The 23,141-nt window shown below is 45.2% G+C and overlaps 1 protein-coding gene across 2 annotated transcripts in view; it reads left to right on the forward strand.

Moving 5' to 3' along the window:
* The window catches only part of ATP10B (ATPase phospholipid transporting 10B (putative)), a 424,301-nt gene that overhangs the window by 192,736 nt on the left and 208,424 nt on the right, over positions 1-23,141 (forward strand). The window contains exon 1 of one of the 2 annotated variants that reach the window (XM_033927738.1): positions 12,499-12,569. The exons of the other annotated variant lie outside the window; for it this stretch is intronic. The gene's annotated coding sequence lies outside the window, so the exon portion shown is untranslated. Of the gene's footprint in view, positions 1-12,498; positions 12,570-23,141 lie in introns of those variants that run through there. 2 annotated transcript variants of the gene reach the window in all.

A 23,141-nucleotide genomic window follows, 5' to 3' on the forward strand; every position in this document is an offset into this window, starting at 1 on the left:
TGCCTGTTGACCCCTTCAGCCTGAAGAATCTGTCCCTATCCACCCTCTCTATGCCCCTCATGATCTTGAAGGTCTCTATCATATCTCCCCTGAGCCTCCTTTTTTCCAGAGAGAAGAGCCCCAGCCTATCCAACCTCTCGGCGTACGGGCAGTGTTCCAGCCCTCTTACCAGTTTCGTTGCTCTCCTTTGGACTCTCTCAAGTACCGCCATGTCCTTCTTGAGGTACGGCGACCAATATTGAACGCAGTATTCCAGATGCGGACGCACCATCGCTCGATACAATGGCATGATGACTTCCCGCGTCCTGGTTGTTATGCCCCTCTTTATGATGCCCAGCATCCTGTTGGCTTTTTTCGAGGCTGCTGCGCACTGTGCAGATGGCTTCAGTGATGCATCCACCAGCACACCCAAGTCTCTCTCAAGACTGCTGTCTCCCAACAATGCCCCTCCCAATTTGTAGTTGAACAACGGGTTCTTTTTCCCTATATGCATGACCTTGCATTTTTCCATGTTAAAGCGCATTTGCCATTTGTTTGCCCAGTCTTCCAGCTTGTCCAGGTCCCTTTGCAGGTCCTCACACTCCTCCCTGGACCTAACTCTGCCGCACAGTTTGGTATCGTCTGCAAATTTTATAACCTCGCACTTTGCCTCCTTTTCCAGGTCATTGATAAATATGTTGAAAAGTAACGGCCCCAGCACCGATCCCTGTGGCACACCGCTCGTGACTCCCCGCCAGTCAGAGTATTGTCCCTTTACTCCGACCCTCTGCAGTCTACCCGACAACCAGTGCTCGATCCATCTGTGCACATCCCCTCCCACCCCGTGGTTCCACAGCTTCCTAAGCAGCCTTTCATGTGGCACCTTGTCGAAAGCCTTTTGAAAATCAAGGTAAATGATGTCTATAGGTTCCCCATTGTCCACCCGACTTCTTATTCCCTCAAAGAAGTACAGAAGGTTCGTTAAGCATGACCTTCCCTTACAGAATCCATGCTGGCTTGTTCTCAGTAGGCCATATCTCTCGATGTGCTCGCAAATACCGTCCTTGATCATAGCTTCCACCATCTTCCCTATAATTGAAGTCAGGCTCACCGGCCTGTAGTTCCCGGGGTCACCCCTCGATCCCTTCTTGAAGATAGGTGTGACATTCGCCAATTTCCAGTCCTCTGGTACCTCTCCAGTTTTCAAGGATAGGTTGCAAACATGCTGGATTGTGCCCACTATTTCTTGTCCTAGTTCTTTCAGAACCCTTGGGTGGATCCCGTCCGGGCCCGGCGATTTGCCGCATTTTAACCTGTCTATCTGCCTGAGGACATCCTCTTTACTTACCTCTATGTGTTCTAATTTTTCAGCCTGTTCCCCACTCATGAGCTCCTCTGAGTCCGGTATATTAGATGTGTCTTCTCTCGTGAAAACCGACGAGAAGAACGTGTTCAACCTCTCAGCTACCTCTTTATCCTCCTTAATCACTCCTTTCCTATCCCCATCGTCCAACGGCCCCACCTCCTCTCTCGCTGGTCGCTTCCCCTTTACGTAACTGAAAAATGCCTTGAAGTTCTTCGCCTCCCTGGCCAGCCCCTCTTCGTATTTCCCTTTTGCTTTTCTAACTTCTCGGTGGCATTCCTTTTGGCATTTCCTGTGCGCCTGGTGATTTTCCTCCGTTGGGTCCTTTTTCCATCTCCGGAAGGACACTTTCTTGTCGTTTATTGCCCTCTTTACTTCTGCTGAGATCCAAACTGGGTCCTTTGACCGCTTGTTCTTGCTGCCTTTCCTGAAACTTGGGACGTACATTCTTTGTGCTTCCTGCAGGGTGTCCCTGAATAGGGACCAGGCGCTTCCTACAGTCTCCATCCTAAGGATGTTTTTGAGCTTCCTCCCCACCATTTCCCTCATAGCAACATAGTTCCCTTTCCTGAAGTTGAGCGCAGTTGTTGCGGTCCTCCTTACTGTGGGTGTCCCCCTTTTTAATGTGAATCGGATCGCGTTGTGGTCACTGTTGCCTAGTGGTCCTCCCACTTCTACCCCTTTTGCAGGCCCCTCTAATCCGTTTAGGATGAGGTCAAGAGTAGCACTCCCTCGCGTCGGTTCCCTGACTAGTTGCTCCATGAAGCAGTCCCTCACAGCTTCTACAAATCCCGTTTCCCTAGTGCAGTTGGAGTGACCTGTACTCCAGTCAATCCCCGGGTAGTTGAAGTCCCCCATCACTGTTACACTTCCAGTCCTGCATTCTTGTCTCAGTTCAGCTTCCAAGTCGTGTCCGATTTCCTCCGGCGTACCAGGTGGGCGATAGTACAGCCCCAGTTTTATGCCTGCACCCTTGTTTCCCGGCAATTTGACCCATAGCGATTCCAGCCCCTCTGCCTTCGTTGCCGTATCCATCCCGACTGAGTAGATAGAGTCCTTTATATATAGTGCTATGCCTCCTCCCTTCTTGTGGGTCCTGTCTCTCCTGTAGAGCTTGTACCCCGGCAGCGCCACATCCCATTGATTCTCCTCTGTCCACCATGTTTCTGTAATTCCAATTATATCCAGGTCTTCCCCCTTGGCCACGACCTCTAGTTCATCCATCTTGGCCATGAGGCTTCTTGCATTTGCGTATAAGCACCGCAGGTCCCGTTGTTTTTCCTCCACCTCTGCATTCACCTCTTCATTCACCTGGGCCGCCTCTCCTGTTCCCTGTACTTCTGTTTTGCCCTTTGCCTTTACCCTCATAGCTTTCAGCTTCCCCACATTTCTGCCACCCCACTTCCCCGCTTTTCCTCTGGGTTTTCTTGCCCCCTCCTGGGCCCCGGCCTCTGTTCGATCCCCCTCGCCTTGTGTAGCCCCTAAAATGCCCTCAGCTTTCGTCCTCTTGCCACCCAGTCCTCCTGTGTCTCCATGCCCCTTAGTCTCCATCCAATTTGTTAAAGCAATGCAGAGTCATAATCCACATGTAAAAAGAGACAAAACAAGAAATATTCACATTCCTATCAGAAGCAAAACCAATTCTTAATGGATATAACTCCTTCATAGACCTCAATTTAGAGGAACGATCTATATTGCAGGGAGATAAAGTAAAATTACAAATTATAAAAAAATAAGACAAAAGCTTAATATGTCTATCCCCTCCCTCCCCCCCTCCCGGATTTTAATTTTTAGAGCTAGACTCTCCATCACTGATTAAGCCCTTAAGGTCCAAAAAGGATCTTAGATGATCAGGTGCATAAAAAACATATTTTAAACCCATTTACTTAATTATGTACTTACAAGGATAAGCTAAAGTAAAAGTAGCCCCCAATTTCTTTGTATCTTCTCTCATTGCTAAAAATTGCTTACGCCTTTCTTGTGTTGGTTTTGTAACATCATGGTGTAGCCATATACGTTGGCCTCAGAAAAGCGTACCTATTTTCATAAAGAATAACCTCATAATTGAACTGAGATCTTGCTCAGATATAAAATTTACAATTAAAATATATCTCTGTCCTTTACATCCGTAAAAGAATTTTCCAAAACTGCTGTTACATTTGGAAAGTCAATATCAACTGGCAAATTTCCAGAAACTGGTAAATTTTCAGAAACAAGTAATTCTTCTGATCCACTATTTATTTTTGGTGTTGGTAAGTAATAAGCCTTATTTATAGGTGGTAATTGATCTCGTGGAAAGATAAATTCTCCACCAGAAATTTTTCGAACACATCAATCGGCGACATAGAAAAAATTATAGGACAGTTCAGTACTCTGCACTTATCCACGTTTAATCTTATTTGCCATTTTGCGGCCCATTCCTCAAGTGTGTTTATGCTTCGCTGTCGGAAACCATTACTAGAACCTCCTGATTTAAAATGGTTTTATACTCTATTGGGCTCATAATCAAAACAAAACAAAAACGTCAAAAAAGTAGCCTAAATGGGTACTTGGACGATCAAAAAGCCTGATCGTCCAAGTACCCATAACCAAAGCTGGTTTTAGACGTATCTAAAACCAGCTTAGGCCTTTACCCTGCGGCTGCCGCGATCAGCTCAGTGGCCCCAGCAACCTGCCTACCCCCTACCACAATGATCGCGGCAGGAGAGATGGCTCATCTCTCCTGCCACGACTCCGATCGCCTACCTCCCCGATCCGCGGCACTTCGGGGTGAGGATTGCGGCCTTGTTGCAGAATCGCTGCTCTTAAGCGTGCTTAAGCGCACACATAGGTGCCTGACTTTTAGTTGAGCCTATGGCTGGCATTTGTTATAGATGAAGTACTAGCAAAACCAGATCTTCACCTATAACGGACACGGTCAGGCAGCGAAAGGAAGGCGGGCCGTTCGGAGGACATATATAATGAAGACACGTAACCATAGTAACGAAAATGCATTCGCTTGACTTTTATTGAAAACGCAAAGAGTCAAGGGAACCATACTGAAAACGCGTTGACGTGTTAACGTGCTGGACGTGCGCGTGTCCTTCGTTTGGCAGGCGCCATCTAGGGGCGCGCTGAATTGTCATTGTGCTCAGTTATCTTAGCGCTTAATTGTCTCACGCTCAATTGTCGTTGCGCTCAGTTGTCTTGCGCGGAGATATCCTTGCACTCAATTGTCTTGCGCGCAATTGTGTTTGAGCGCTACTGTCTTTGCGCTGAGTTGTCCGCACATTTTTGTCCATGCGCAATTGACCTGTCACCGGCCTATTTCTTGGGCACCTCCAAAATAGGTGCCGCTTGGCGTGATTCATTAAACAGCGCCCAATTTTACTTGAATCGCGCTAAACCGTGCCTAATGCGCAGCCTAACTTTTGGTCGCTTCTTATAGAATTTGCCCTTACGTGTTCTATCGCCATCTGACAGCCAATTGGGATGCAGGTTTTGGGGGGGGGGTTTTATTGTGCGATAAAGGATGCCTAGATTGTAGGCATCTGTAGCGCATCTCTGGAGATGCAAAGGGATGTTTAAGCATGGCCAACGTGGGGCACGGGTTTGCTTTCACCTGAAAGTGGCCTTGGGCCTGTTTAAGCATCGGTTCATAGACAACACCGCGAAAGACAAAGGCGTGCACCAACAACTGAGCACAAGACGGAGGCGCGCGCCGAAGAAAATTACTGTTTTTAGGAGCTCCGATGGGGGGGTTTGTTGGGGAGCCCCCCAGTTTACTTAATAGAGATCGCGCCGGCGTTGTGGGGGGTTTGGAGGGTTGTAACCCCCCACATTTTACTATAAACTTCACTTTTTCCCTAGGGAAAAAGTGAAGTTTTCAGTAAAATGTGGGGGGTTACAACCCCCCAAACCCCCCACAATGCCCCCACAACGCGGTGCGATCTCTATTAAGTAAAGTGGGGGGTTCCCCCCCATGCCCCCCCGTCGGAGCCCTAAAAACAGTAATTTTCTGCGGCGCGCACCTCCGCGCTGCGCTCAATTGTCTGGGCGCGCCTTTGTCCCGGCGCGCTTTTGACCTGACACCTAAGCATCCCTACATTTAAGGCATTTGTTCAGCAATGTAGATGCGATTCTTTTTAGGAATCTGATGCATGATTGACACATGATTAGCGGCCGCCTCTTAGGCGTTTTCTGAGATCGGCATTTTCTAGTGTATAGCTCTCAATGGAGACTGTTTTTAACTTGCTTATTTTTAACAAACTTTTCAAACCACCATCAACCTCCCGAGCTAAATGCCTCAGCTCTGCAGTGGGATGATTTCAGATTATTATTCACCAATACTGTTAATATCAGAAAAGTAATAATCGGATGTAACACAAAAAAAATAGAAATCTTTCATTTTCCATCTGCTATAGAAGCAAGCTTTCTCCATATGTAAAGGCAAAGGTTTTCGCTGTGGGGCTCTGGTCACTATAGCTATGACTGTTGGCCAATCTTGTGACTTTTCGTTGACTCGAGTGATTGTGATTTGGAAGCCGTAAGCTGTGTGCAGTGGATTAAGCTTCTTAAAGCTGTGAAAAGGATGCCATATCCTCGATATATGTGAAGGAACGTATCCTTCTCTGAAAAGTAGTACACTTCTCCCTCCGTATTCGCGGTTTCAGCATTTGCGGTTTCAATTATTTGTGGTTTTTAGCTTGCTGGCTCCTCCCCTCCAATTACGTCAGCTGGCAGATAAAAATCGCTGATTCCCGGCACTTTCTTCACCGTCTTTTGCCCCTCCTTCAGGAACAGGCCAGGTCTCCCACCATGTTATTCGCGGTTTCACCATATTCACGATGGTTTATAATAGAAAACCGTGAGCAACATATGAAAAAGTTATTCACGTTTTTTCCGTATTTGCGGGTCTGTTGATCCCCTATCACAGCGAATACGGAGGGAGAAGTGTAGTCTCATGGCCTGTGAGGTTTAGTCTTATAGGCAGGAGTTGATCTATGTTGACCATGAAGTTCACCTGTGATTTGGGTTCATAGACAACCCCGCGAAAGACAAAGGCGCGCGCCGACAACTGAGCGCAAGACGGAGGCGCGCGCCGAAGAAAATTACAGTTTTTAGGGGCTCCGACGGGGGGTTTTGTTGGGGAGCCCCCCCAGTTTACTTAATAAAGATCGCGCCGGTGTTATGGGGGGTTTGGGGGGTTGTAACCCTCCACATTTTACTGTAAACTTAACTTTTTCCCTAAAAACAGGGAAAAAGTGAAGTTTTCAGTAAAATGTGGGGGGTTACAACCCCCCAAACCCCCCACAACGCCCCCACAACGTGGCGCGATCTCTAACGCCCCCCCCCCCCGTCGGAGCCCTAAAAACAGTAATTTTCTGCAGTGCGCGCTGCGCTCAATTGTCTGCGTGCGCCTTTGTCCCGGTGCGCTTTTGACCTGACACCGTGATTTGCATGAATCCTTGCATCTAAAAATAGACAGTTCACCTACTCCTTGGCATCAGTGTTTTTGTTAAGTCAAAGGGTGGGGTTTTCCTTTACTGTACATTTAAGGATTAGTTGAAGCATCCGGCTGCCATCCAACTCTGCCCACATTCTTCTGTAGCTGAGTTGTACAATGTTTTTTTACACACAGGCCAGACTGAAAGCATTTGCTTCATCGTACGCAGAGGAATTCACGTGAAAAGTCTCGTGCAGACACGTAACTCATGTTTCTGTTGAGCCTTGTCAAGACTGCAACAGTGCATTTAGGAAGCGAATGTCAAATTATTCATACTGGGACAAGGACTGCACTTGATTTTGACTTACGAAAGGACACCCTTCATTCTGAAACCTGCATTGGGTGCAGAGCACATGTGGTTACTTGCACCTATTTTGACGTCGTTTACATTTTCCTGGAAAAGTACCTAGATAGATTTGAAGATGCTACGTTCAGACTTTTCCTCCCTAAACAGTCTCCCAAGAATATCGTTTTGTTTTTATAACTATGTATGGTTTTTTTTGCACTCCAGTTTGGATAAAGGTGGATTAAAGATGGAAATACAAGGGTGGTTTGAAAAGTTTAGTGAAAAAGCAAGTGAAACAATGTAGTCTCCTTCAAAGGCTATATACACGTAGGGCTCATTTTACAAAGGTGCGCTAGCATTTTTAGCGTGCGCTAGCCCCGCGCTACACTGAAAATACTAACGCCAGCTCTATGGAGGTGTTAGCGTCTAGCACGTGCGGCATTGTAGTGAGTGAGTGGCCAGCTGTGCACCCCCTTGGGCCGTGCACCCGGGCGGACCGCCCCCCCCTGCCCCCCCCCCCTTGGTACGCCACTGTCCGGAGATGGCAGTTCTTATGTTCTTATTGCGAGGCGCTCTAAGAGTTCGGTGCCAGACTCTTAATTGCTAATTATTATATTTTGATTAGCTAAAAACTGGTGTGGATAATTACCATGCCGACTAAGCTAATTTATTATAAAACAGTTGCACACACATCCCAAAGTTAGGTGTTGCTAGGCGTCCATGATTAGGGCACCTAGGGGTGCCTAGCAAAGGCATCCTTTATATAATTTGGCCCTAAAAGTGAATTTTATATGCATATCTTTGCTCTTTGATGCTGAAAAAGATGAACCATTTATGTGTACAGAGTGGGGACCAGAAAGATTGTAAGCAGATTCTCTGTCTCTAAGCATTTAAAATAAGTGAGGAGACTGAGAGGGGACATGATCGAAACATTCACGATATTGAAGGGAATTGGCTTAGTAGAGAAAGAGAGATTGTTCACCTTCTCCAAGGTGGAGAGAACGAGAGGGCACCCTCTGAAATTGAAAGGGATAGATTCCGTACAAACCTAAGGAAGTTCTTCTTCACCCAGAGAGTGGTAGAAATCTGGAACGCTCTTCCAGAGGATGCTATAGGGGAAAGCACCCTCCAGGGATTCAAGAAAGTGTTAGATAAGTTCCTGCTGAACCAGAACGTATGCAGGTAAGGCTAGACTCAAATAGGGACCTAAAGGCTGCTGCGTGAGCGGACTGCTGGGCATGATGGACCACTGGTCTGACCCAGCAGCACCAATTCTTCTGTTCATAAAGTACATTCATTTGAAACAAAAGCTCCAGGATGTGTCAGTATCCTCCATTTTATAAGGTTAGAATTCATGTGTTAGCTAAATCCACTGTCACTTTGTTATATCCTAAGTTGGGAACTAAGGAATCTAGACACTTGTTAGAAAGCATTGGCTCTTGTGGCTTGTTATTCATCAGGTTACTCATTACTGCCTATTAGCATTGACTCGGATCTAGCAATAAATCTCATTCAGTGTTGCTTACCTGTGCTTAGTGTCCGGAAACTGGATTGCCTCAGGGAAGACGGATACCTAGCGCTTAGTGCCTGACCTATATCTGCTGGATCAGAGAATAAATTCTTATCATTTTGTTTCATTTTCCACCCTTGGCTAGACTCCTTGACAATGGTGAGCAGTATTCAATGTGCCAGCTTCACCAGTTGGGGTTTCCTTTATGCAGAGAAGGGGAGGGCAGCAATTCTATAGACTGGCGTCTCATTTTAGGTGCTACCAAAGGACACCCTTAGTTCTAATTCTATCATGGCTTACAGGTGCATCTAAGTCACTAAGAGAATATTAGCGCAAAGCCACGTCGCTGCACCAAAAGTTAGGTGCGCCTACTTATACCAGGTCGATGGCTGGCATAAGGGAGCAATGCCTCAGTTTGCCATACAATGTGCAAAAGTTGCATGTGTCACGTGACATGCCCATATCATGCCCATGCTCTGTCCATGTGTATGCCCTTAAAACTGTGTGTTAAGCGATGGAGGCACAGACCAGTTGATTTTCAAAGCGATTTAAGCGGGCAGGAGCCAAAAAGTAAGCAGGTCATGGGCGGTGCTGGGGGTAGCACTGGGGAGGAGCCCGGGGTTTCGCGGGTGCCAGCAGTATTCAGTGCCTGCAACTTCATAGCTAAGTAGCCTAATTTAGGATATTGGGGGTGGGGTGGAGGCTCATTCAGAGGGGAGGGGAAGGATCTGGAGTAGAGGTCTGCATGGTAACGAGGATCGTGGGTCCCACGAGAATCCCTCCTAACCCTCGGGACTCCCAAGGGGACCCCCCTCTAGCCAACGGGGCTCCCACGGGGATGGAAGGCTTTGGAAGCAGGGTTTGTCCATATAATATAATGGACACGTCAACCTTAGTAAAAGAGGGGGTTTAAAAGTTAATTACCTGAACAGAAAACAAAAAAAGGGTTCAACCAAAGAGATTCCACAAGGAAAACAGCAGCGCAAACACAAAAGAAACTGTGGAATTGATGATCCTGTCAGAAGTTATTGCTGCTTTTTATGGGATGGGCGGGGATGGAGGTAATTCCTTGCGGGGATGGGTGGGGACGGAAAGGATCCTGACGAGGACGGGTGGGGATGGAGAGGATCCTGACTGGGACGGGTGGGGACGGAGAGGATCCTGGCGGGAACGGGTGGGGATGGAGAGGATCCTGACGAGGACGGGTGGGGACGGAGAGGATCCTGACTGGGACGGGTGGGGACGGAGAGGATCCTGGCGGGGACGGGGGGGGGGGGGGAAGGAGAGGATCCTGATGAGGACGGGTGGGGACGGAGAGGATCCTTCCGGGGACGGGTGGGGATGGAGAGGATCCTGACGGGGACGGGTGGGAATGGAGAGGATCCTGGCGGGGATGGGTGGGGACAGAGAGGATTCAGGCAGGGACGGGCGGGGATGGGTGGGATTTCTGTCCCCACGCAACTCTCTAATCTGGAGCATCATAGCCTTGGGGGAAAGGTGTTGGAGGGAGGGAAGCTATTTGAGAGGTCAGGAAAGGGATCGAGAGGATTTTAAAGAGTAAAAATAGTTATGCAGGTGCTGGCTCGGTATTCAGCTTGGGCACATGTAGTAAGGGTGCGTGGCGCCCGGGGTGGTGGCACCCTTCTCCCGGCCTCTCCCCCGCGCCCCCTTCTCTTTTCCCATACCTTTTAAACTTCTCCGGAGGGAGCAACATGCTGCCACGTTACTTCCTAGGCGTGGGTCCCGGAAGTGACATCAGTGCTAAAAAGGTGCGGGGGAAGGCAAGGAGAGGAACGGGGGGAGGGGGGAGGAGAGGAGAAGGGATGCCACTGCACCCTTAAGAAGACCGTATCCGGGGTGGATCGCACCCCCCCCCCTCTTACTACGCCACTGCACACATAACTTTCTTACGCTGGATGAAAGTTGGCCAGGACACAAATAAGTTCCAGTAATTAAGGCTGCCCAAATTAGCCCTAGATATCCATTGCTGGTGCCCACACATTGGTCAACACTGAATATCCAGGGCTAATTTAGCCAGTGACAGGAAGTATTTTTTTTTTCCCATAAACTTTATTCATTTCAAATCTCAAATCAAGTACAATCAATATAAATAACACCTGACAACTTATAAATTAATATAATAAATCTTTTCCTTAATCATTCATAAAGATGAATTAATTTAATTATATTCAAAAAATACCCCCTCTCCCCTTCCCTCCCTTAATATCTGAAACATTTTATTCAGAGAAGAATATTTTTAATCTTTACAATAGTCCATCAATGGCCTCCACACTTTTTGAAATTTGTTATAATACCTTTTTGGACAGCTAACACCCTTTCTGTTTTATATATATGACAACAGAATTCCACCAAAAGCAATAATTAAGACCCTTCCAATTTTTCCAATTATATGTGATCTGTTGAATGGCAATCCCAGTTAAAATTAACAATAATTTGTTATTATTAGATGATATTTGTTTCTTTGCTCTCATTTCTAAAAATGCTGACAATTGCTAGCTGAATATTGGAGGGACTGTTTATAGAACAGCACCCAGCACTTAGGTAAGCTCATATATTGTAACACCATTACTGAAGCTCATGTATTGTAACTACATCATAGAAGCTCATAATTGCACCACCATGACCGACGCCCAGGTATATAACTGGCAATTATTGGCACCAATCACGCCAAAGTGCTGCTGTTTTATAAAACACGTGCACTATTGGTACTTAAATTTAGGCAAAATCAAATCTATAACAACATAGTAGGACCCCCCCCCCCCCCACACACACACACACACACCATAGAACATCTGCAGTTCTTATACAAAACTCTGATGAGTCCGAGATGGGATGGCTCCTCCCTTCTACGGAGTAGCTGCAAAGTCGATTTCCCTCGATATAGCACGTTGGCGAAACAGGACCACTGTCAGGGTTGTCTTCTGGAGAATTATGAGGAGCAGCTGGGACCGTGTAAGCTAAGTATTTTTTTTTTTTAAACTTTCTCCATTAATTTCTTTTCCAAGATGTGGAACACTTTTCCCTTGGAACCTTCACCAGTAGCACATGGCTGCAGGATCTATGAAGTGACTTTATGTAATTATACGTGGAGTTTTTTTGTCTGTTGACATGTTCTTTACATTACATTACATTGGTGACTTTTATTCCGCCATTACCTTGCGGTTTAAGGCGGATTACATAAGAGGTTATCTGGACATTTCCAGAAGTGTTACAGAGTAGAGCGGGTTGCTTCGGGGGGATTGAAATGCTTCCTGCAGTGTTAATTTGTCTTGATGGATTGCTTGAATAGCAGGGTTTTTATTTCTTTTCTGAAAGTTTTGTAGTCTGGTGTCGTGATCAGAAGATTGGAGAGTTGGTGGTCTAGTTTCGCTGCCTGCGTGGCCAGTAGGCCATCGTACATTTTTTTGCGTTTGACGCCTCTGATTGCGGAAAGCGTGAATGGCGTCTGGGTTCTCCTTTGCCTGGTTGTGGCAGTTCGGATAAGGCGGTCGTTCAAGTAGGCTGGGCCGTCTCCATTCATGGCTTTGAATAGTAGACAGTAAAATTTGAATAGAATTCTTGCTTGTATTGGGAGCCAGTGTGAGTCGAGGAATGCGGCGGTGATGTGGTCGTATTTCTTCAGCGAATAGATCAGTCTCAGAGCTGTGTTTTGTACTCTTCTTATCTATGATACGTAGTATGTTTAAGTTGAGCAAATTTTCTGAGGTCTCTTTTTCTCCATATTTTTTTTCCTGTTTGTATAAGAACTTCAGATGCTCTATGGTAGGGTGGGGTGTCTTACTATATTGTTGTAGATTTGATTTTGCATCTGATAATATAATGTGCTCATTTTTTACTACCTAAATTTAGGTGCAAGCTTAAAGAATTGTCTTTGAGGTGATGACAGAAAGACCAAAGTCCTAAAGTCTGAAACAAATTTGCACAGGTGAGATTCACCCAGAAAACAGTGTAAAGTGCTAGAAGGTTTAGCATTTTTTTGCGTAGTTTGCCTTCTTTTCAGTGTGAAGCCCACTTTTGCAAAGTTGCCTTGTCAAGATTCCTGAAGACATGTTTTAATTTTGAATTCATGTAATGTTGTCTAATATTTTTTAGATATTACATTACATTAGAGATTTCTATTCCGCCATTGCCTTGCAGTTCAAGGCGGATTACAAAAGAATTACAAAAAAAACGTATTACACGAAGAAGATGTCTGGTAATTTCTAGAGGAGATAAAGATTAGATGAACATAAGAACATAAGAAGTTGCCTCCGCTGAGGCAGACCATAGGTCCATCCTGCCCAGCGGTCCGCTCCCGCGGCGGCCCATTGCCTGAGTAGTGGTCTATACCTATCTATACCCTTCAATCCCTTTTTCTTCTAGGAATCTATCCAAACTTTCTTTGAAACCATTTAATGTTTTCTTGTCTACAACAGCCTCTGGAAGCGCGTTCCATGTATCCACCACCCTCTGAGTGAAAAAGAACTTCCTAGCGTTTGTTCTAAACCTGTCCCCTTTCAATTTCTCCGAGTGCCCCCTTGTACTTGTGGTGGTCCTTAATTTGAAAAATCTGTCCTTGTCTACTTTTTCTATGCCCTTCAGGATCTTGAAGGTTTCTATCATGTCTCCTCTAAGTCTCCGCTTTTCCAGTGAGAAAAGTCCCAACTGCTTCAACCTGTCGGTATATGGGAGATTTTCCATTCCCTTTATCAGTTTAGTTGCTCTTCTCTGTACTCCCTCAAGTACTGCCATGTCCTTCTTGAGGTACGGTGACCAGTACTGGACACAGTACTCCAGATGCGGCCGCACCATTGCACGATACAGCGGCATGATGACTTCCTTCGTCCTGGTCGTAATACCCTTCTTAATGATACCCAACATTCTGTTAGCTTTCTTTGAGGCTGTAGCGCACTGCGCCGATGCCTTCAGTGTTGCATCTACCATCACTCCCAGGTCTCTCTCCAGGTTACTGACCCCTAGCGGTGTTCCCCCCATTTTGTATGTGAACATCGGGTTCTTTTTCCCCACGTGCATGACCTTGCATTTCCCTATGTTGAAGCTCATTTGCCATTTTTCGGCCCACTTTTCCAGCTGCGTTAGATCCTTTTGGAGATTTTCGCAGTCTCCCCTGGTTTGAGCCCTGCTGTATAGTTTGGTGTCATCTGCAAATTTAATAACCTCACACTTGGTTCCCGCCTCTAGGTCGTTTATGTAGATATTGAACAGGAGCAGTCCCAGCACCGACCCCTGCGGAACTCCGCTCGTGACCCCTTTCCAGTCTGAGTAATGGCCCTTTACGCCAACCCTCTGTTCCCTGTTCGCCAGCCAGTTTTTGATCCATCGGTGGATCACCCCTTGTACCCCGTGGTTCCATATCTTCTTAAGCAGCCTTTCGTGTGGTACCTTGTCGAAGGCTTTTTGGAAGTCAAGGTAAATGATGTCTATAGATTCCCCTTTATCCACCTGGCTGTTTACCCCCTCGAAGAAGTGCAATAAGTTTGTGAGGCATGACCTACCCTTACAGAAGCCATGCTGACTCGGTTTTAGCTGCTCATTGTTTTCGATGTGTTCACAGATGCTGTCCTTAATCAGTGCCTCCATCATCTTTCCTGGGACTGAGGTCAGGCTCACTGGCCTGTAGTTTCCTGGGTCTCCCCTTGAGCCCTTCTTGAAGATGGGCGTGACATTTGCTATTTTCCAGTCCTTCGGGATCTCTCCGGTTTTTAAGGATAGGCTGTATATTTGTCGAAGTGGCTCCGCTATTTCGTTTTTTAGTTCCTTGAGTACCCTTGGGTGAATGCCGTCCGGACCTGGAGATTTGTCGCTCTTTAGTCTGTCTATCTGCTTGAGTACATCTTCTTGGCTTACCTCTAAATTGACCAGTTTTACATCTTGGTCTCCTTTTACGCTCTCTTCAGGTTCTGGGATGTTGGTTATATCTTCCCTCGTGAAAACTGACGTGAAGAACTCATTTAGCCTGTCAGCTATTTCTTTCTCTTCCTTTACCACTCCCTTCCTGTCTCCATCATCCAATGGTCCCACTTCTTCTCTTGCCGGTTGCTTCCCCTTGACGTATCTGAAGAACGACTTGAAGTTTGTTGCTTCCTCTGCCAGTCTCTCTTCATATTCTCTTTTTGCTATTCTAACCGCTCGGTGACACTCCTTCTGGTGTTCTTTGTGCACTTTTTGGTTCTCCTCTGTTTTGTCTTTTTTCCATTTTCTGAACGATGCTTTCTTGTCACTTATCGCCTTCTTCACTGCATTTGTTATCCACACTGGGTTTTTTGTTCTATTTTTTTTGCACCCTTTCCTGAACTTGGGGATGCACAGGTTTTGCGCTTCGTGCACAGTTCCCTTGAGTAAGGTCCAGGCTTTTTCTACGGAATCCATCTCCCCTATGTTACCTTTGAGTTTTTTTCCCACCATTTCCCTCATGGCATCATAATTTCCTTTTTTGAAATTGAGTGCCATCGTTGTGGTTCTTTTCCCCTTTGATGATTCAATTTCTAGCCTGCACTGGATCGTGTTGTGATCACTGTTACCTAGCGGGGCTAATACTGTCACCTCCTTTGCTGGCCCCTCTAGTCCGTTGAAGATTAGGTCAAGAGTGGCGTCACCCCGTGTTGGTTCCGTGACCAGTTGCTCCATGAAGCAGTCCCTCATGACCTCTAGGAATTTGGTCTCCCTTGCGCAGTTTGAGTGCCCAATACTCCAGTCTATCCCTGGATAGTTGAAGTCCCCCATCACCATCACCTTTCCGCTTCTGCATACCTGCCTCAGTTCTGCCTCCAGGTCCTGGTCGATTTCTTCAGGTTGTCCTGGTGGGCGGTAGTACAGACCCATTTTAATGTCTGCCCCAGTTCCTCCCTGTAGCTTAACCCATAGTGATTCCAAGCCATCCGCCTGTACTGTTGTTTCCATCCTGGTTGAGGGTATGGAGTCTTTTACGTACAGCGCTATTCCTCCACCCTTTTTATGTGCCCTGTCTCTCCTGTATAGTTTGTACCCTGGTATGGCCACATCCCATTGATTTTCCTCAGTCCACCACGTTTCTGTGACTCCAATTATGTCTAGGTCCTTTTTGCTAGCAGTGATTTCTAGTTCTCCCATTTTGGCACTCAGGCTCCTAGCATTTGTGTACAGGCAGTTTAAGACCCATTTTTTTGCCCTCTCTTTTTGTTCTCCTCGTGTTTTGGTACTCCTGCAGTCCTCCTCATGGTTTGCCAGCCCCCGAGCTTCATCCTCCTCCTGCTGCTGTGTGTCTGTGACGTCCTCAGCCTGTTTCCCCTGCACCACTTGTTCTCGTAATTTTCTCTCAGTTCTGGTCTCTATTTCACAAGGTCCTTTCTCCTCTGGCTCCTGTTGTTCCATGTTGGTGCCTCTTACGAGTTCCATTTGTTTTGGGGAATCAGGAAGGTATTGGGAGGTGGGAAGAAGCTAAAATTGTGTATGTTGAATTGGAATCCGCCTAGAAATGTTTTGATAGAGCAGAATATAAATAAAATAAATAAATGTTGATTTATGGTGGTAAACTTTCATATATAGTCCACCATGCACAAAGTTTTATGCAGTTTCACCATGATTTAGTTGCTACAGTGCAAAATCATGCTGAATCTTATGCTGAGGATTCTGGGACTGTGTTTTGGTGATTAAGGGGGGGAAGATGCCCACCACATGTTCTCCTGTTTAGTTATATTAGTTTGCTGTTATTAGGAACTATGTTTCATTGTATGAGTTAGTGGTAAAATAACGTCTTAATGCCAGTCCACATTTATTTAGCCCGTCCTCCCAAAGGAGCCCAGAACGGGTTACAGGAGTACATTCATATTAAGGGTAAGACAAATTTTAGTGAGACACACGGCCTATTTTATAAAGCCGCGCTAGCAGCTACATTGCGCTAACGGCCCCGAAGCCCAAAGGGCTTCGGAGCTGTTGCCACGTGGCAGCCGCTAGCGCAGCTTTGTAAAAGAGCATTTACAGCATGGACAAGGGTTTAGAGTACACATCTCCCTCGTTATTCACGGGGGATAGGGGCAGAGCTGGATCGCGAATGGTGAAAAACTGCGAATATCCGGCTCTGACCCGCCTCCCTCCCGCCTTCACCCGGCATCCCAGCCTTACCTGGTGGTCTAGCGGGTTTTCGGGGCAGGAGCGATCTTCCTACGCTCCTGCCCCGTGCAGATCGCCAATAGGAAATGGCTGTGGGGAGTTCCCGTAGGAAGATCGCTCTTGCCCCGAAAGCCCGCTAGACCACCAGGTAAGGCCGGGATGCCGGGGGGAAGGCAAAAATATGGGTGTTTTTTCCCCCTCGCCCCCCCAAAAAAAATAGTGATTATGTGAAATCGTGAGTGCAGAAACCGCGAATGAGAAGGGGGAAGTGTACAACAATTACAGTACAGATATAATACTTAGAGTTACAAGTACAGACTTAGTGGACATAGTGATAAACTTAGTGATAAACAGGAGCACGCTACAGGGGTTCAAAAAGCCTTGGATAGGTACTTGGAGGACAAAGGGATTGAGGGGTACAGATAAGAGTAGAGGTAGATTATAGGGATGGGATTAGAGGTAAATTATAAAATTAATCAGGGACCACTGTTCAGGCACTAGGCCTGATGGGCCGCCGCAGGAGCGGACCGCTGAGCAAGATGGACCTCTGGTCTGACTCAGCGGGGGCAACTTCTTATGTTCTTATGACATAGGGTGGTTTAAATTGTAGCATTTTCAGGAAGTGAAATAGCTTTTTTTTGCAGGTGCGTGCATCTTTGTTGTCATAACTATCTCCCTAAATTCTAAGCTTCATAGGGGCTATTTATATAAGTATAGCACTGCATTATCCAGGAGTGCTCTAGAAGTGGTAACAGCTGTTATGATATCGCGCAGTGCTTCTTGCCTGTGATGCCAATTCTATATCCAACAGCTTGTTCAACGCTTCCTGTTCTTTTTCCTTTACTTCTTATCTCTCCTCCTCTACCTATATCTTTCTGTCTTTCTCTCTACTTCCTCATCCAGCACTTTAACCTTTTCTTCCCTCTCCTCCTCCTCCTTTTCCTCAACTCTCTGGTACTTCTAGCAGTAGGACCACCAAGTATCTTTGAAGGCCAAATATTTATACTTCCCCTGAAAGTCCAAGTTCGCAAAGATAAGAAGATCCAAATGGTAGCAAAGCCTTGATTGCTTTGTTGCTCAAGTTAGGATAACTACTGGGCAGTTGTATCTTTATGTACACTCATAACATTGGCAGACTCTTGTATATGTAGTGTACATGTCATTTATTCTAGTGTATACTTATGAAGGGAATTTGTAAAAATAAAATAAAATTCTGCATCTATGAGCCAAACTTGGTTTTTTCTGTTACATAGAGCGTTATGGACCCCTGTTAGGTTGCAAAAAATAGATAGTTCTTTGTCTAATAGATGCTGGCATTGTCATTTAGAAGTAGGAACTTTAGATCATTTATTGTTTCATTGCCCATATATTATGAATTTTTGGAAATCAATTTGGGACCAAATTAATAATTTATTAGATAACCCAGTGGCATTATCCTATGATACTGTGATATTTGGTATGGAAATGAGAGTAAAAAGTCAGATTTCTGCTAACAACAATAAATTATTACTAATAATGAGTGGGTTTGCCATTTAGCAAATTACATATAATTGGAAGGATTGGAAGAGATTAAATTATAACTTTTGGTGGAATTCTTTATGCCATATCTATAAAATGGAAAGATTTATTGCGTTACAAAAGGGATATTTTAAGAAATTTCAGGATGTTTGGAAACCATTAACAAAATATTGTAAGGATTAAGTAAAATTATTTCCCTTTTAATTATCAGTTCAGGATATAGGGAGGGGGGTATTTTTCTTATTACATATATTATATAATAATGGAAGATATGGACGGGAGGGATGGGAAAGGGGAAGGGATAAAATGTATATAATGTACCAATGATTGTTTATAAATTATATATTTATTGTTACTGTGAATGAATATATTTTACACTTAATGTAATTTTGAAAATGAATAAAGAATATTAAAAAAAATAAAATAAAATAAAAATCTGGAATCTCTTGTGGCATACCCAGAATCTCTTTGGCTTACACCACTGTGCCGTGGCACACAGTTTAAGAGACGCTGCAATAGGAGATCAGTTCATTTTATCTGTTCACTGGATTAATGCACAGATTATATTGCAGCTCTCTCTGACAGCATAACCTATAGTTTGTGCTGGCAATCTGCTAATTAGTAGTATGCCAGCATTTTCTGGTTTTAAAAAATCTTAATCTTTTCAGGACCCGGGTCTTCCTCTGTGCTATTTCTGTATATCCGTGGTTCCCTTCTTCAGGGTGTTCTCAAATGCTGCATTTTTTTTTTTTTTGGACTGTTAATGAAATGAATAGTTTCCTCAGGACTGTCGTGGCTGGTTTCTGATTACACAAGGCTCTCTGGAGCAGCGCAAGCATCAAACTGCTTCAGGGAAAAATAATTGCTATGCAAATGAAAATGCTGTCTTTGTGCCCTTCCGTAATACTGCCCTTGCTGTTTGATATATATCTCCCTGACAACACCAGCATAAGTATGAGCCCTTGGCACAGAAGCCATCATCTCCGTGTCTCCTTTTTTCTTTGTTAGTGTTGAGATGTGGTAATGGGCATGCCATATGGCTGGCCTACTGGAAAGGACCTCTGATGGAGTCAGAAATTTTTTATTTTTTTTTCCCATGATACTTTATTAAAGTTTTTAGCAAAAGAAAGTCATATTTCAAGTTTCTTAGGATTTTATATACAGCCTATCAAGGTTATCTAAGCGGTTTTACAATCATAATAATAATAATAATAACTTTATTTTTGTATACTGCCATGCCCTGAAGAGTTCTAGGCGGTTCACATTAGTTAAACAGAGATTACAAGTGGTTACATATCAAATTGATCATAGAGTTGAAAACAGCAAGGAGAGAGTAGTTACAAGTGGTTACATATCAAATTGATCATAGAGTTGCGAACAGCAAGGAGAGAAGTAGGGGGGAGAGGAGGGAGACGGGGGAGGGGAGTAGATCAGAAGGGGGGGAGGAGGAGGATTGAAAAGGGGCATTAAGGGTCTTGGTCTCGGAATAGGTGAGTTTTAAGTAATTTTCTGAAGTCGAGGTAGTTGTGGGCCTTGAGGACCATTTGGGCTAGCCAAGGGTTTAGTTTGGCGGCTTGGAAGGCGTAGGTTTTGTCAAGGAATTTTTTTGAGTGGCATAGTTTTAGGGAGGGGAAGGCGAAGAGCATTTTCCCTATCTGTTCCAGTGGGCTCATAATAATATCTAACGTGCCTGGGGCTATGGAGGATTAAGTGACTTGCCCAGGGTCACAAGGAGCAGTGCGGGGTTTGAACCCACAACCCCAGAGTGCTGAAGCTGTAGCTTCAACCACTGTGTCACACACTCCTCCACAGTGGTATAAAACAAGGCTGAAAAGCCAAAACATTAACAGATCAAAGAGATTCTGTAGAGGAATATCACAAAATTTAATGCAGCATGTACATAGCTTAGCTCTCTGGAGTGATTATGTAGGGGTGAATGTCATAAGGGCGCACCTACAAGGCGAAATGCCCAAAAAGGCATTTATTTTATAAAAGCGAGAAAAAATACAAATATTCTCTTCTCCATATTGGGGTCAAAATTCAGCCTGCGACACTTCAGCACTAGCACTGATCAACACTGCTATCCAGTTAGCAGCGACAGTGGCATAGTAAGGGGATGGGGGGTAGAGCGCCCCGGGCGCCCTCTTGGCAAGAGTACCACCCAGCAGCGGCACAGCGGCCTAGTATCTCTCCCCACCCTCTGATGGGGGAGCACTGACGTAGTAAGGAAGGGTGGGGGTGGACTGCCCTGGGCACCATCTTGGTAGGGGCGCTGGCACCTCTCTGCTCCCCATGCCACACTCGCACCTTCCTTTTCCACCCCTAGACCTCTTTAAATCTTCACAAGCTCGAGCAGCTTCTCCGGCCTGCTGCTTGCACCGGCCTGGTTCACCCTCTGAAATCACTTATGGATCGTGGGGCCAGGAAGTGACATCACAGGGAAAGCTGGTGTGGGCAGCATACTGGAGAAGCTGTTTGCCCTGGTGAAAATTTAAAGCGGTATAGGGGAGAAGGGAGGGCATGAATGTGGCATGGTGGGCAGGGAAGGAGTGGGGGGGAGGTGACGGAGCAGGAGGGTGTAAAGGAGGGCTCAAGGGGGCGCCACCACCCCAGGCACCTCATACCCTCACTATACCACTGTGGGGAGGTCTCTGTACATCCTAAATGCTTCTATTCTTTGCCAGCAGTGAGCAGATTGCTACTCCTCATGCCATTCTCGAGCCCTCCTTCTAATATAACTTCCTGTTCAAGGCAGGGCCGGTGTTAGGGGGAGCAAACAGGGCCTCCCCCTTCTAAGCAAGTCTGTGGCCTCCCTCCCTGCTTTCCTTCTGCCGTGGTCCGCCCCCAATGATGCAACTTCCTTTTACCACATGGGCAGAATGCAGCAAAAGGAAAGAGTGGAGAGAGGCCACAGGCTGCGTTTCAGAGTCGCTGCCGCAGCCGTCAGTTCCCTGCAACTAAAATGGATGAGAAGTTGAACGAAGGTAAAGGTGACATTGGACCGGCGCACTTAGAAGGGGGAGGGCACACCTGCTCTCCCCACCTTGCAAGCACAGGTGGCTGTTAGGTAAAGCACAGGCTTGATGTCCATGTCGAACGTTTGGTGACAAACCAGTGTGTCCTGCTACACTGGTTGAGAATAATAATATAATATAACAGTTTATATAACGCAGGACCATGAAGTTCTATGCGGTTTACAATAATTAAAAGATGTTACAGATTGAATGGATTTAACAATGTTCTGCCGTTTAACATCGATTAAAAGATGCTACAAATTGAAAGAATTAATGCGGAGTGTAGGGGACTTAGTGGAATATTCAACAAAATTCGGTGCCCATTGACTACATTTGTACAAATATAATACTGTATTTTGTCTGAATTTTTTCTTGGTTTATTTATCTTTACACATCCAGGGAGGGTGGGGGGTTGGGGGGTTGGGAGGAATTATTGATAATGATATTTTAGGTAACTTGCTTTCATTTTATATTATTTACTTGGTTCTTATGTTATTACTATATGCAAAATAATGTAATTATTGAATGATAGTTCTGTTATCTATATAGATATTAGTGTTATGACTGAATGCAATAATATACTGTTCTTGTTTAAAAATCAATAAAGAATTATATATAAAAAAAAAGATGCTACAAATTGAGTGGATTTAACAAAGTTAAAAGCTAGTGATTAACAACTCTAGGGATCAGTTATTGTGGGATGAGGTTAGTTTCCTAAGTACTTTAGGAACAGATATGTTTTTAGGCGTTTCCTAAATTCTCCATAAGTAGTAGACGTAAGCAATTGTTCTAGATCAGGGATCTCAAAGTCCCTTCTCGAGGGCCGCAATCCAGTCGGGTTTTCAGGATTTCCCCAATGACTATGCATTGAAAGCAGTGCATGCAAATAGATCTCATGCATAGTCATTGGGGAAATCCTGAAAACCCGACTGGATTGCAGCCCTCAAGGAGGGACTTTGACACCCCTGTTCTAGATCTTTACCCCATCTTTACCCTGGTGTGAGAGGAGATGATGATGACTTTTGAATTTACATTCTCTAACCGGAGGGGAAACAAAATTTAAGTATGAACTTCTCTTATGTCTATTGGCTGAGAAAGAGAAAAAGGTCAGTTATGTATTTAGGGCAGGGGTAGGGAATTCCAGTCCTCGAGAGCCGTATTCCAGTCGGATTTTCAGAATATCCCCAATGAATATGCATTGAAAGCCGTAAATCCTGAAAACCCGACTGGAATACGGCTCTCGAGGACCGGAGTCCCTACCCCTGATTTAGGGGCTAAACCAAATCACTGGTATTGCTCAATACAAACTTCCTATATCAGCGTGACGCTGAGTAAATTAAGCTGTGGGCTAACGGGTCATTTTGTATCTAAACTGTATCTGTTCAACTATAAAGCAATTGAACAATTGAAAAATGGTACAGTATAACTCTGGAATCCTTACTGATTCGTCATTTTGACGGTTTTCCTAGAACACTCAGAAGAAAATCATCCCGCAGGGAGGAGAATGATGTCATTTTAATCACCATAATTATAACTGTTATTCAGCAATGGGGCTATCCCTGTTTTTCCTGCTCTTCCCTTCCCTTCTGCCATTGTATGCTAGACGGAAAGCTGAGATCACTTATTTATTATTTATAATACTTTTATGCTGCCTAATCAAGATGTCAACAATTTACATTAATAATTAGTCAAGAAAGAAAGTAATCAATCTAAGACAAAATAAAGCATTATGTTGGTTACTAGTATTTTAGCCCGTTACATTAACGGGTGCTAGAATATATGTCTGTCTGTCTTTATTTCTGTCTCTCTCTCTCTCTGTCCCGCTGTCTCTCTCCCTGGCCCCCTTTGTCTGTCTGTCTTTCTGTGTCTCTCCCTGT

Source organism: Geotrypetes seraphini, chromosome 18 (genome assembly GCF_902459505.1).
Source record: "Geotrypetes seraphini chromosome 18, aGeoSer1.1, whole genome shotgun sequence".
Taxonomy (NCBI): Eukaryota; Metazoa; Chordata; class Amphibia; order Gymnophiona; family Dermophiidae; genus Geotrypetes; species Geotrypetes seraphini.